The sequence below is a fragment of the Arachis hypogaea genome, chromosome 17, assembly GCF_003086295.3.
Source record: "Arachis hypogaea cultivar Tifrunner chromosome 17, arahy.Tifrunner.gnm2.J5K5, whole genome shotgun sequence".
NCBI classification, from domain to species: Eukaryota; Viridiplantae; Streptophyta; class Magnoliopsida; order Fabales; family Fabaceae; genus Arachis; species Arachis hypogaea.
In genome coordinates, this window is record NC_092052.1 from 100,917,400 (window position 1) to 100,932,797 (window position 15,398).

General features: G+C 40.4%; 1 non-coding gene across 1 annotated transcript; it reads right to left on the bottom strand.

Moving 5' to 3' along the window:
* Positions 1 to 2,177: 2,177 nt before the first annotated feature.
* On the bottom strand, positions 2,178 to 2,285 carry LOC112768026 (small nucleolar RNA R71). Its single transcript, XR_003185466.1, has one exon. It is a non-coding gene; the product is annotated as a small nucleolar RNA R71 (small nucleolar RNA).
* Between the last annotated feature and the right edge of the window lie 13,113 nt (positions 2,286 to 15,398).

The following is a 15,398-nucleotide window of genomic DNA, read 5'->3' on the forward strand; positions in this document are numbered from 1 at the left end:
GGCTGTAAAGCCATATCTAATTCTTTTGGATAGGGGCTTCCAACCATCAGCATAGAGGCAAGTTAATTGGAATGTCAGCCGTGGCATGTCTGAGTTACATACTAAAGCTTGGCTGGCTATTAAGCCATGCCTAACCCTCGGATTGGAGCTTTAGACTAAGAATACAAGATTCATGGAATTCATATTAAAAAATTTTGAAATTCTTATTTTCTTTTTCCTATATGTTTTTTCGAAAAAAAATATACAAAAATCCAAAAAAATAAAAAAATCATAAAAATCAAAAATATTTCATGTTTCTTGTTTGAGTTTTGAGTCAAGTTGAAAGTTTGGTGTCAATTGCATATTCATCTTGCATTTTTCGAAAAATTCATGCATTCATAGTGTTCTTCATGATCTTCAAGTTGTTCTTGGTAAGTCTTCTTGTTTGATCTTGATGTTTTCATGTTTTGTGTCTTTTCTTGTTTTTCATATGCATTCTTGCATTCATAGTATCTATACATGAAAAATTTTTAAGTTTGGTGTCTTGCATGTTTTCTTTGCATTAAAAATTTTTCAAAAATAATTTCTTGATGTTCATCTTGACATTCAAAGTGTTCTTGGTGTTCATCTTGACATTCATAGCATTCTTGCATGCATTCATTGTTTTGATCCAAAATTTTCATGCATTGAGTCTTTTTCATGTTTTCCCTCTCATCATTAAAAATTCAAAAATAAAAAAAAATATCTTTCCCTTTTTCACTCATAAATTTCAAAAATTTGAGTTGACTTTTTCAAAACTTTTTAAAATCTAGTTGTTTTTATGAGTCAAATCAAATTTTCAATTTAAAAATCTTATTTTTTTCAAAATCTTTTTCAAAAATCAAATCTTTTTCATTTTTCTTATTTATTTTCGAAAATTTTAAAAATATTTTTCAAAAATCTTTTTCTTATCTTTATCTCCTAATTTTTGAAAATAACATCATCAATTAATGTTTTGGTTCAAAAATTTCAAGTTTGTTACTTGCTTGTTAAGAAAGATTCAAACTTTAAGTTCTAGAATCATATTTTGTGATTTCTTGTGAATCAAGTCATTAATTGTGATTTTAAAAATCAAATCTTTTTCAAAACTAATTTCAATCATATCTTTTCAAAAATATCTCTTTATCTTATCTTTTTCAAAATTTGATTTTAAAATATCATTTCTAACTTCTTATCTTCTTATCTTTTCAAAATTGATTTTCAAATTTGTTTCAACTAACTAACTAACTTTTTGTTTGTTTCTTATCTTTTTCAAAACTACCTAACTAACTCCCTCTCTCTAATTTTCGAAAATATCTTTCCTCTTTTTCAAAATTTCTTTTTAATTAACTAATTATTTTAATTTTTTATTTTAATTCTCGAAAATTACTAACCTTTTTCAAAAACTATTTTCGAAAATCACTAACTCTTTTTCAAAAATTATTTTCGAAAATTCTCTCTCTCTCTCTCTTATCTCCATCTATTTATTTATTCATCTACTAACACTTCATCTCACCCAAATTCGAACCCCCTCTTCCATCTGTGTTCAAATTTTTTCTTCTTCTTTTCTTCTACTCACACAAGGACCTCTATACTGTGGTAAAAAGGACCCCTATTATTATTATTTTTCTATCCCTCTTTTTCATATGAGCAGGAGCAAGGACAAGAACATTCTTGTTGAAGCAGATCCAGAACCTGAAAGGACTCTGAAGAGGAAACTAAGAGAAGCTAAATTACAACAATCCAGCAAGCACCTTTCAAAAATTTTCGAACAAGAAGAGGAGATGGCAGCCGAAAATAATAATAATGCAAGGAGGATGCTTGGTGACTTTACTGCACCTAATTCCAATTTACATGGAAGAAGCATCTCCATTCCTGCCATTGGAGCAAACAATTTTGAGCTTAAACCTCAATTAGTTTCTCTGATGCAGCAGAACTGCAAGTTTCATGGACTTCCATCTGAAGATCCTTTTCAGTTCTTAACTGAATTCTTGCAGATATGTGATACTGTTAAGACTAATGGAGTAGATCCTGAAGTCTACAGGCTCATGCTTTTCCCTTTTGCTGTAAGAGACAGAGCTAGAGTATGGTTGGACTCTCAACCTAAGGATAGCCTGAATTCTTGTGATAAGCTGGTCAAGGCTTTCTTAGCCAAGTTCTTTCCTCCTTAAAAGCTGAGTAAGCTTAGAGTGGATGTTCAGACCTTCAGACAAAAAGAAGGTGAATCCCTCTATGAAGCTTGGGAGAGATACAAAAAACTGACCAAAAAGTGTCCTTCTGACATGCTTTCAGAATGGACCATCCTGGATATATTCTATGATGGTCTATCTGAATTGGCTAAAATGTCATTGGATACTTCTGCAGGTGGATCCATTCACCTAAAGAAAAAGCCTGCAGAAGCTCAAGAACTCATTGACATGGTTGCTAATAACCAGTTCATGTACACTTCTGAGAGGAATCCTGTGAGTAATGGGACGCCTATAAAGACGGGAGTTCTTGAAATTGATACTCTGAATGCCATACTGGCTCAGAATAAAATATTGACTCAGCAAGTCAATATGATTTCTCAGAGTCTAAATGGAATGTAAGCTGCATCCAACAGTACTCAAGAGGCATCTTCTGAAGAAGAAGCTTATGATCCTGAAAACCCTGCAATAGCAGAGGTGAATTACATGGGTGAACCTTATGGAAACACCTATAACCCCTCATGGAGAAATCACCCAAATCTCTCATGGAAGGATCAACAAAAGCTTCAACAAGGCTTTAATAATGGTGGAAGAAACAGGTTTAACAATAATAAACCTTTTCCATCATCCACTCAGCAACAGACAGAGAACTCTGAACAAAATACCTCTAATTTAGCAAACTTAGTCTCTGATCTATCTAAGGCCACTGTGAGTTTCATGAATGAAACAAGGTCCTCCATTAGAAATTTGGAAGTACAAGTAGGCCAGCTGAGTAAAAGGATCACTGAAATCCCTCCTAGTACTCTCCCAAGCAATACAGAAGAAAATCCAAAAGGAGAGTGCAAGGCCATTGATATAGCAATCATGGCCGAAGTCCCAAGAGAGGAGGAGGACGTGAATCCCAAGGAGGAAGACCTCCTGGGATGTCCAGTGATCAATAAGGAGTTTCCCTCTGAGGAACCAAAGGAATCTGAGACTCATCTAGAGAACATAGAGATTCCATTGAACCTCATTATGCCATTCATGAGCTCTGATGAGTATTCCTCTTCTGAAGAGAATGAGGATGTTACTGAAGAGCAAGCTGCCAAATTTCTTGGTGCAATCATGAAGCTGAATGCCAAATTATTTGGTATTGAGACTTGGGAAGATGAACCTCCCTTGTTCACCAATGAACTAAGTGATCTGGATCAACTGAGATTACCTCAGAAGAAACAGGATCCTGGAAAGTTCCTAGTACCTTGTACCATAGGCACCATGATCTTTGAAAAGGCTCTGTGTGACCTTGGTTCAGGGATAAACCTCATGCCCCTCTCTGTAATAGAGAAACTGGGAATCTTTGGGGTGCAAGCTACTAAAATCTCATTAGAGATGGCAGACAATTCAAGAAAACAGGCTTATGGACAAGTAGAGGACGTGTTAGTAAAGGTTGAAGGCCTTTACATCCCTGCTGATTTCATAATCCTTGATACTGGGAAGGATGAGGATGAATCCATCATCCTTGGAAGACCTTTTCTAGCCATAGCAAGAGCTGTGATTGATGTTGACAGAGGTGAATTAATCCTTCAATTGAATGAGGACTCCCTTGTGTTTACAACTCAAGGTTACCCTTCTGTAAACATGGAAAAGAGGCACAGTAAGCTTCTCTCAAAACAGAGTCAACCAGAGCCCCCACAGTCAAACTCTAAGTTTGGTGTTGGGAGGCCACAACCAAACTTTAAGTTTGGTGTTGGGAAGTCTCAACAAAGCTCTGAACATCTGTGAGGCTCCATGAGAGCCCACTGTCAAGCTATTGACATTAAAGAAGCGCTTGTTGGGAGGCAACCCAATTTTTATTTATCTAATTTTATTTTTCTTGCTCTTTCATGTTTTATTAGGTTCATGATCATGTGGAGTCACAAAATAAATATAAAAATTAAAAACGGAATCAAAAATAGCAGAAGAAAAATCACACCCTGGAGGAAGACCTTACTGGCGTTTAAATGCCAGTAAGAAGCATCTGGCTAGCGTTCAACACCAGAACAAAGCATGGTTCTGGCGCTGAACGCCCAAAATGGGCAGCATCTGGGCGTTTGAATGCCAGAATTGCACCCTGGAGAAGAGCTGGCGCTGAACGCCCAAAACAAGCATGGTTTTGGCGTTCAACGCCAGAAATGGGCAACAAATGGGCGTTCAACGCCCAGAACAAGCACCAATCTGGCGCTGAACGCCCAGAGTTGTGTGCAAGGGCATTTTGCATGCCTAATTTGGTGCAAGGTTGTAAATCCTTGAACACCTCAGGATCTGTGGACCCCACAGGATCCCCACCTACCTCCACTCACTTCTTCTCACCCCTCTTTCACACAATCCCATAAACTCTCTTCCCCAAACCTCTTCACCAATCACCTCAATCTCTCTACCCTATAACCACTTCACCACTCACATCCATCCACTCTTCCCCATAAACCTACCTCATAAACCCCACCTACCTTCAAAATTCAAAATCAATTTCCCACCCAAAACCCACCCTTATGGCCGAACCTTACCCCCCTCCCTTCCCTATATAAAGCCCTCCATTCTTCTTCATTTTCACACAACACAAGCCTCTCTTCCCCTTCTTGGCCGAATACACCCATCCCCCCTCTCCTCCATATTTTCTTCTTCTTCTTCATCTATTCTTTCTTCTCTTGCTCGAGGGCGAGCAATATTCTAAGTTTGGGGTGGTAAAAGCATAAGCTTTTTGTTTTTCCATTACCATTGATGGCACTCAAGACCGGAGAATCCTCTAGAAAAGGGAAAGGGAAGACAAAAGCTTCTACCTCCGAGTCATGGGAGATGGAAAGATTCATCTCCAAAGCTCATCAAAACCACTTCTATGATGTTGGGGCCAAGAAGAAGGTGATCCCCGAGGTCCCTTTCAAGCTCAAGAAGAATGAGTATCCGGATATCCGACATGAAATCCAAAGAAGAGGTTGGGAAGTTCTAACAAACCCCATCCAACAAGTCGGCATCCTAATGGTTCAAGAGTTCTATGCCAATGCATGGATCACTAGGAACCATGATCAAAGTAAGAACCCAAACCCAAAGAATTATATTACAATGGTTCAGGGGAAATACTTAGATTTTAGTCCAGAAAATGTAAGGTTGGCATTTAACTTGCCTATAATGCAAGGAGCTGCACGCCCCTACACTAGAAGGGTCAACTTTAATCAAAGGTTGGACCAAGTCCTCATGGACATATGTGTGGAAGGAGCTCAATGGAAGATTGACTCCAAAGGCAAGCCGGTTCAATTAAGAAGACTGGACCTCAAGCCTGTGGCTAGAGGATGGTTGGAATTCATCCAACGCTCCATCATCCCCACTAGCAACCGATCTGAAGTTACTGTGGATCGGGCCATCATGATCCATAGCATCATGATTGGAGAAGAAGTAGAAGTTCATGAAGTCATCTCCCTTGAACTCTACAAAATAGCCGAAAAGCCCTCTCCTGGGGCAAGGCTAGCTTTTCCTCATCTTATTTGCCATCTATGTTACTCAACTGGAGATTTCATAGAAGGAGACATTCCCATTGAGGAAGAGAAGCCCATCACTAAGAAAAGGATGGAGCAAGCAAAAGAGCCCATTCATGGATCTCAAGAGACGCATGAAGCTCATCACCATGAGATCCCGAAGATGCCTCAAATACATTTTCCTCCACAAAACTATTGGGAGCAAATCAACACCTCCCTAGGAGAATTAAGTTCCAACATGGGACAATTAAGGGTGGAACATCAAGAGCACTCCATCATCCTTCATGAAATAAGAGAAGATCAAAAAGCAATGAGGGAGGAGCAACAAAGACAAGGAAGAGACATAGAAGAGATCAAGGACATCATTGGTTCCTCAAGAAGGAAACGCCACCATCACTAAGGTGGACTCATTCCTTGTTCTTACATTCTCTGTTTTTCATTTTCTCTATGTTAAGTACTTATCCATATTTGTGTCTTCATTACATGATCATTAGTATTTAGTAACTTTGTCTTAAAGTTATGAATGTCCTATAAATCCATCACCTCTCTTAAATGAAAACTGTTTTAATTCAAAAGAACAAGAAGTACATGAGTTTCGAATTTATCCTTGAACTTAGTTTAATTATATTGATGTGGTGACAATGCTTCTTGTTTTCTGAATGAATGCTTGAACAGTGCATATGTCTTTTGAAGTTGTTGTTTAAGAATGTTAAATATGTTGGCTCTTGAAAGAATGATGATAAGGAGACATCTTATTTGATAATCTGAAAAATCATAAAAATGATTCTTGAAGCAAGAAAAAGCAGCAAAGAACAAAGCTTGCAGAAAAAAATAGCAAAAAATAGAAAGAAAAAAATATAGGCGAAAAAAAATAAATAAAAAGAAAAAGCAAGCAGAAAAAGCCAAAAGCTCTTAAAACCAAGAGACAAGAGCAAAAAGCCAATAACCCTTAAAACCAAAAGGCAAGGGTAAATAAAAAGGATCCCAAGGCTTTGAGCATCAGTGGATAGGAGGGCCTAAAGGAATAAAATCCTGGCCTAAGCGGCTAAACCAAGCTGTCCCTAACCATGTGCTTGTGGCGTGAAGGTGTCAAGTGAAAACATGAGACTGAGTGGTTAAAGTCAAGGTCCAAAGCAAAAGAAGAGTGTGCTTAAGAACCCTGGACACCTCTAATTGGGGACTTTAGCAAAGCTGAGTCACAATCTGAAAAGGTTCACCCAATTATGTGTCTGTGGCATTTATGTATCCAGTGGTAATACTGGAAAACAAAGTGCTTAGGGCCATGCCAAGACTCATAAAATAGCTATGTTCAAGAATCATCATACTGAACTAGGAGAATCAATAACACTATCTGAACTCTGAGTTCCTATAGATGCCAATCATTCTGAACTTCAATGGATAAAGTGAGATGCCAAAACTATTCAAGAGGCAAAAAGCTACAAGTCCCGCTCATTTAATTGGAGCTATGTTTCATTGATAGTTTGGAATTTATAGTATATTCTCTTCTTTTTATCCTATTTTATTTTCAGTTGCTTGGGGACAAGCAACAATTTAAGTTTGGTGTTGTGATGAGCGGATAATTTATACGCTTTTTGGCATTGTTTTTAGTATGTTTTTAGTAGATCTAGTTACTTTTAGGAATGTTTTCATTAGTTTTTATGTTAAATTTACATTTCTGGACTTTACTATGAGTTTGTGTATTTTTCTGTGATTTCAGGTATTTTCTGGATGAAATTAAGGGACTTGAGCAAAACTCAGATTCAGAGGTTGAAGAAGGACTGCTGATGCTGTTGGATTCTGACCTCCCTGCACTCAAAGTGGATTTTCTGGAGCTACAGAACTCAAAATGGCGCGCTTCCAATTGCGTTGGAAATTAGACATCTAGGGCTTTCCAGAAATATATAATAGTTCATACTTTGGCCGAGTTTAGATGACGTAAAAGGGCGTTGAACGCCAGTTATACGCTGCTGTCTGGAGTTAAACGCCAGAAACACGTCACAAGCCAGAGTTGAACGCCAGAAATACGTTACAAACTGGCGTTCAACTCCAAGATTGACCTCTACACGTGTAACATTCAAGATCAGCCCAAGCACACACAAAGTGGGCCCCGGAAGTGGATTTATGCATCAATTACTTACTTTTGTAAACCCTAGTAACTAGTTTATTATAAATAGGACTTTTTACTATTGTATTAGACATCATCTATCATCTTTGATCTTTGATCAGTTTTATGCTATCTTAGACTTTCATGGGGGCTGGCCATTCGGCCATGCCTGAACCATTATCACTTATGTATTTTCATACAGTAGAGTTTCTGCACTCCTTAGATTAAGGTGTGGAGCTCTACTGTTCCTCAAAGATTAATGCAAAGTACTACTGTCTTTCTATTCAATTCAACTTATTCCACTTCTAAGATATTCATTCGCACTTCAACCTGAATGTGATGAACGTGACAATCATCATCATTCCCCCACAAACGCGTGCCTGACAACAACTTCCGTTCCACCTTAGATTGAATGAGTATCTCTTGGATCTCTTAATCAGAATCTTCGTGGTATAAGCTAGATTGATGGCGGCATTCGTGAGAGTCCAAAAAGTCTAAACCTTGTCTGTGGTATTCTGAGTAGGACTCTAGGATTGAATGACTGTGACGAACTTCAAACTCGCGAGTGCTGGGCGTAGTGACAGACGCAAAAGGAGGGTGAATCCTATTCCAGTATGATCGAGAACCTCAGATGATTAGCCGTGCTGTGACAGAGCATTTGGACCATTTTCACAAGAGGATGGGATGCAGCCATTGACAAGGGTGATGCCTCCAGACGATTAGCCATGCAGTGACAGCGCATCGGACCATTTTCCAGAGAGGATAAAAAGTAGCCATTGACAACGGTGATGTCCTTACATAAAGCCAGCCATGGAAAGGAGTAAGACTGATTGGATGAAGACAGTAGGAAAGCAGAGGTTCAGAGGAACGAAAGCATCTCTTTACACTTATTTGAAATTCTCACCAATGATATACATAAGTGTTTCTATCCTTATTTTCTATCAATTTATTATTTATGTTCAAAAACTCCATAACTATTTTATATCCGCCTGACTGAGATTTACAAGGTGACCATAGCTTGCTTCATACCAACAATCTCCGTGGGATCGACCCTTACTCACGTAAGGTTTATTACTTGGACGACCCAGTGCACTTGCTGGTTAGTTGTATCGAAGTTGTGAATGAAAAATGATTTATTAAGACGTGCGTACAGAGTTTTTGGCGCCGTTGCCTGAGCTCACAATTTCGTGCACCAATGGCCTCAATCACATACATGTATGCATACACACAATAATGGACATATAGAGTCAAGCAAATCAAGGATTACAATCATAGAAGGGGAACAATGCACACAAGAAGGAAGATAAGTGGTTATAAGATGTAACCATGCAATTGGCTCAAGTCTCACTTGCTTGTGTTCTCAACTCTAAAACCATGTTCCAAAATACATTCATCAAGCAAGTTTATCAACAAAAATCAGAAATTTTTCAAATTGGTAGGGTTGCCCAAAAATTATGCCCCAAAATTACAGTTTCTTGGGAAGGAAATCATTACATTCACCAAGTAGACCTAACAAGAGATAACTAACATGCAAAAGGTTTTCAAAAGCAAAACCTAACCATGCAATCTATCCTAATTACCTACAGAAAATCGAAGTTTATTGGGTGTTAACTACGGAGACCGGTCAAATGACCTCCCCACACTTAAGAGTTAGCACCGTCCTCGGTGCTATTGGTGAGGCGCAAGGGACGATCGGCCTTGGAGATTCCATTATCCATTCCGTCCAAGCTATCTTCACTCAAGTTCAAGGTAGAAGTGGAAATCTCCGGTTCCTCCAAAGGTGGGGTCACACAGCTCAAAAGCTTCTTAATGTAAGCAAACCGGTGTTGGTTCCGCCATTCATATCGGCCCACCTTCTTATGGAGATCCTCAAGGCGTTGGTGGGATGATCTAGCTGGTACGGATGACGTGGTGGGGATGCCCATAGGATTGGCTATTTCAAGGTTTTCGGTGTACGTCGGAGGCTTGAGGTATTTCCCAGATGGAACGACATCGCCATCTACCGGAATTAGTGCCCTCCGATCCTTGGTTTCCCGAGGAACACCGGGGGCAGCAACTAACTCAGTCACCAAAGCAGGGAAGGGTAGGTTTCCTCTAGTATGGACACGACCCATGGCTTGTCGGATGAGAAGAGGGGCATTGACCGGTTTCTCTGTAAGGATACACCAAACCAACAAGGCTAGCTCCGCGGTGATAGATGACCCGTGGGTGCTTGGGAGCACATAATGGGATAAGATTTGGGCCCAGGCTTGGGCCTCCACAGTGAGGTAACGCGCGTCAATACCCTTGGGTCGGGATCTCATTCTCCCTTGGATCTAAATTGCTTCCAGTATGGCAATTACCCAGAGTACGGCATCCCAATCGAAATTAAAACCAAATTCACATCGCTGCTTCAAGACCTCTTGGTAGGCGTCTATCCCATCTGCCAATGGTCCGGTCTTAAGCACTCCTTGAATGGCTTCCTCCGAGATGGAAACTTGCTTTTGGCGCACAAATACGGATGTGAGAGAAGGTGAATGGAAGTTGGAGTAAAACTTCACCACCCATGAGAGATTAGCCTCCTGCGGTCTTCTCAAGAGAAAGTCCCACTGCCGTCGCTCAATGCGGGGTATGACAAATTCAATAATGTGGGCCAGAGGGTTGAGAAGAGGTTCCAGGTGATAGTTCCTTTCAGTAATAAGGGGGAACATGAGCTCACAATACCAATTGGGAAACTTAGTAGAGTCCCTCGCAGGGTTTTCCTTCTCTTGTTCGTCAATCTTAATGAGGCTCATCACCCTCTTGAGGAGGGGCTTAGTCGTCGGTGCTAGGTGCGCCTTGGTGGTGGATCTTTGAGGCACCTTCTTGGTAGGCGGCTTCTTTGGTGCCTTTCCTTTATCCTTTGTGATAACCATCCTAAAAAGAAGGAAAGAGCATACGCTAAACTCAAAGAAACACACATGGATAATATCATGCAAGTGATAAAGAAAGCCACAAAAAGATAGGTGTCTTGGAGACATGACAGCGGCAACATGTAAGCAAGACAATAATGGAGATAATGGGCAAGTCACTTAGCATGTGATGCAAGAGGTGTATAAGCATGCAAAGAAAAGGCATGAGAGGTATGTACCTAAGCATCAATAACAAAAAGCAAGTCATAAAGAGTGAGCATATGAATGGAAAACATGAAGAACACTAGGCTCGATGCACATAGGAAGGAGCACGGGAATGAGAAAAGGCACTAAGTTGAAGGCAATATGTCAAATTTGAAACAAAAACTCATAAGTGCCTTTTATCAAACACTTGGTGTGCAAATTTAAAGTGATAAGCAAATGGAGGAAATGTAACAATGTAGCATCCCATAAGGCATTATCAATTATCATATAGCACCACATAGAATAAGGAGATCCAAACATAGTAAAATAACCCACTAAAGCAAGAGAGAACTCCACCCTCAACACCCATGGCAAATTGAAAAGAATAAGCAAACAAATAACCAAAATGCATGAACAAGAGTCTAACTAAGAAGGAGAACAAAGAAATGTAACTAAGAGAGTGAAATTGAAACAAAGAAGAAGAAAAGTGAGTATTACCTTGAAATGAAAAAGAAGGTGATGTAGGATGCAAGGGAAAAGAAAGGGGAAAGAGATTGGGAAGAAGGGAGATGAGATAGAGAGGTGTGGGACCGTCGGGAGTGGTGGTCACCGGTGGTTAGTACCGCCGGTAGAAGGTGGTAGAGGTAGGTGGAGAAAAGGAGAAGATGGAAATAGAAAAAGAAGAGTAGAGTATAAGAGGAAGGGAGAAGAAAATTTGAAAAGAGGCGCGCTGCAGGTAAGTGATGTCACAAGATCGACACGCGCGTACACGGTGCGCATATGCACGGATGGACCAAAAGCAGTAAGGACGCGTACGCGTCAGGCGCATGGACGCGTGGGAAGTGATTGTGCCATTAGCACAGTGTCGGCATGGATCTTACGCAACTATCTCATCGAAGTACCAGGAGTTGGCTGTAGAGACATCGACGCGGACACGTCATGCACGCTTACGCGTGGATGCACGGATTAGCAGATGGATGCGTGTGCGGTATGTGCGTGGACGCGTGGCATGAGTTGTGCTGGGGCTTAGTTTTGGCTCAGAATTGGCACAACTCTCAGGGGTTGTAAAATGCCATCAACGCGTACGCGTCTTGTATGCCCACGCGTGCATACCCTCTTTTTTTTCACAGACATGAAGAAATGCATTTTCAACATAAATGTGGTGGTTTTCAAGCTAAAAGGGTCCAAAAACACCCAAAAATTCCCTACAACATATAAAAATAGGGTGTTTGCATTTGTGTACTAATAATCCAATCCACTTATAATCCATGCAAATCTTCATGAATATTACAACTAGCACAATAAAGTCTATCTAAACAAACTTAAACGCTACGCAATCACCAAATCAAGCAAGAGTTCAAGAGTATATACAAAATGGGCAAAAGGGTAGATCTCACCATGGTGGGGTGTCTCCCACCTAGCACTTTTGTTTAACGTCCTTAAGTTGGACGATCATTAGCTCAATTCTTGTTGCCATTAGGTGCATCTTCCAAGAGGAACACCTCCATCTCCTTGTTGATTTTTATCTTTTCACCATGATACAACTTTAGCTGATGCCCTTTAACCTTGAAAATGTCGGAGCTTGAAGGATGGCACAAATGATAGACCCCAGACGGCTCTGCCTTTTCGACTCTATAGGGTCCTTCCTATCTTGACCTTAGCTTTCCAGGCATCAACCTCAATCTTGAATTGTAGAGGAGGACTAGGTCTCCGGCTCTAAATTCTTTTCCTCTTATGGTCTTATCATAAGCTTCTAACCGCAAACACTCTAATTCCACTAGTTGTAGCTTTCTCTCAATTCCGGCCCCTCCCAAACTTGAATTGCTCCTTGACGGCCCAATATGCTTTGTGCTCTATCTCCACCAGTAAGTGGCAAGCTTTGTCATAGACCAACCGAAAGGGGCTCATGCCAATTGGCATTTTGTACGCCATTCTGTAGGCCCATAGTGCATTAGTGAGCTTAGCACTCCAATCTTTTCGATAAGGCTTCACAATTCTTTCCAATATGCGTTTAATCTCCCGATTGGAAACCTCAACTTGGCCGTTCATTTGGGGGTGATAGGCCGTAGCTATTTTATGTTTGATGCCATATTTCTTCATGAGTCCTTCCATTCTCTTATTGCAAAAATGTGAGCCTTGGTCGCTCACGATTGCTCGTGGCGACCCAAATCTACAAATTATGTTATTGCTCGCAAAGGAAAGGACCACATTAGCATCGTCCGTCTGGGTGGATATCGCTTCCACCCATTTGGACACATAATTAACGGCTAGTAGAATGTAGAGAAAACCACTAGAATTTGGGAATGGTCCCATGAAGTCGATACCCCTACATCAAAAATCTCACAAAATAGCATGGTTTGTTGGGGTATTTTATCCTTCTTGAAGATATTACCAAATCTAAGACATTGAGAACAAGATTTACAAAAGAGAGAAGAGTCCTTGAAAAGAATTGGCCACCAAAATCCACAAACTAGGATTTTTCTTGCTGTTCTTTGAGGTCCATAATGGCCTCCTCCCACGGAGGAGTGGCAAGTTTCTAAGATTGATTGGAATTCGGTTTGTGGAATGCACCTCCGAATTACTTGATACACTCCACATCTCTAAAGGTATGGGTTATCCCATACATAGTATTTGGATTTACTTTTTAGCTTATCCTTTTGATGTTTGGAGAGATTAGGAGGAAAGGTGCGGGATACCAAGTAATTGGCTATTGGTGCATACCAATGAATGACTTCCGAGATTGCTTGCAAGCCCTCAGGGGGAAAGAATCATTAATAGGAGTGGTATTGCCTTTGGTGTGTTCAAGGCAACTTAAGTGATCCGCTACTAGGTTTTGCGAACCACTCCTATCTTTGATTTCCAAGTCAAATTCTTGCAATAATAAAACCCTTCTAATCAATCTCGGTTTGGATTCTTTCTTAGCCAACAAATACTTTAACGCCGCATGATCCGAGTACACTACCACCTTGGAACCAAGTAGATATGCTCAAAATTTATCCAAAGCGAAAACTATTGCCAATAGTTCTTTCTCGGTGGTAGTGTAGTTAGATTGGGCTCCATCCAATGTTTTTTATACCTAGGCTATGACATACGGATTCTTACCCTTGCACTGTGCTAGCGCAGCTCCCACGGCAAAGTTTAAGCATCACACATTATTTTGAACGGCCGACTCCAATCCGGCCCTCTCACGATGGGAGCTTGGTCAATGCCACCTTAAGCTTGTCAAAAGCCTCAATGCATTGTTTGCTTGGATCAAATTCAACTTCCTTTTGCAACAATCTAGATAGAGGCAATGCTACCTTACTAAAGTCCTTTATAAATCTTCGATAGAAACCTGCATGTCCAAGGAACGAACGGACTTCCCTCTCGAAGGAGGGGTAAGACAAGCTAGATATAACATTGATCTTTGCTGGATCCATAGAAATACCATCTTTGGAAACAATATGTCTTAAAACGATACCTTGCCTAACCTTAAAATGACATTTCTCAAAATTTAGGATAAGGTTCGATTTAGTGCATCATTCCAACACTTTTGCAAGGTTATCCAAGCATTGATCAAAAGAGTCCCCATAGATTGTAAAGTCATCCATGAATACCTCCATGAATTGCTCTAGAAAATCCGCAAATATGCTCATCATGCACCTTTGGAAAGTTGCCGGTGCATTGCATAAGCCAAATGGCATACGCTTGTAGGCATAAGTTCCAAAGGGGCACGTAAATATTGTTTTATCTTGATCCTCTAAAGCAATGTGGATTTGAAAATACCCCAAATAGCCATCTAGAAAACAATAATAAGGTTTACCGGATAATCGATCTAACATTTGATCAATAAACGGTAACGGAAAGTGATCCTTCCTAGTGGCCGTGTTCAAATGCCGGTAGTCGATACATACCCTCCAAGAGTTTTGCACCCTCGTAGCTATAAGCTCTCCGCTCTCATTCTTGATTGTGGTCACCCCAGACTTCTTTGGCACAACTTGGACGGGACTTACCCATTCACTATCCGAAATGGGATAAATGATGTCCGCCTCTAATAACCGGGTAACCTCTTTTTTACAACCTCTAGAATTGTAGGATTCAATCGCCTTTGAGATTGCCGAACAGGTCTAGCTCCTTCTTCTAAGAAGATTCGGTACTCGCACACTTGGGGGCTTATGCCCACTAAGTCCACCAAGCTCCATCCTATAGCTCTTTTGTTCCTCCTCAAAACATCAAGTAACCTTTCTTCTTGTGGAGGAGTGAGTTCCCTTGCAACAATTACCGGGAAATTATGAGCTTCGTCAAGATAGGCATATTTTAGATGGGACAGAAGTGGTTTCAACTCCACATGTTGTTCTTGACTTGGCATTTGAACTTCCGGTGGATTCGGAGGGGGTATGATGTTCTCTTCACATTCGTGGGGGCTCCTCATACTTGATTCTTCAATCTTCTCATCAATATTTGCATAATGCACTTCGGCCACAACATTGTCAACTAAGTCACACCGGAATATTGAATGATTCTTCGGTGGGTGTCTCATGGCTTCATCAAGACTAAAGCTAACAACACTTCC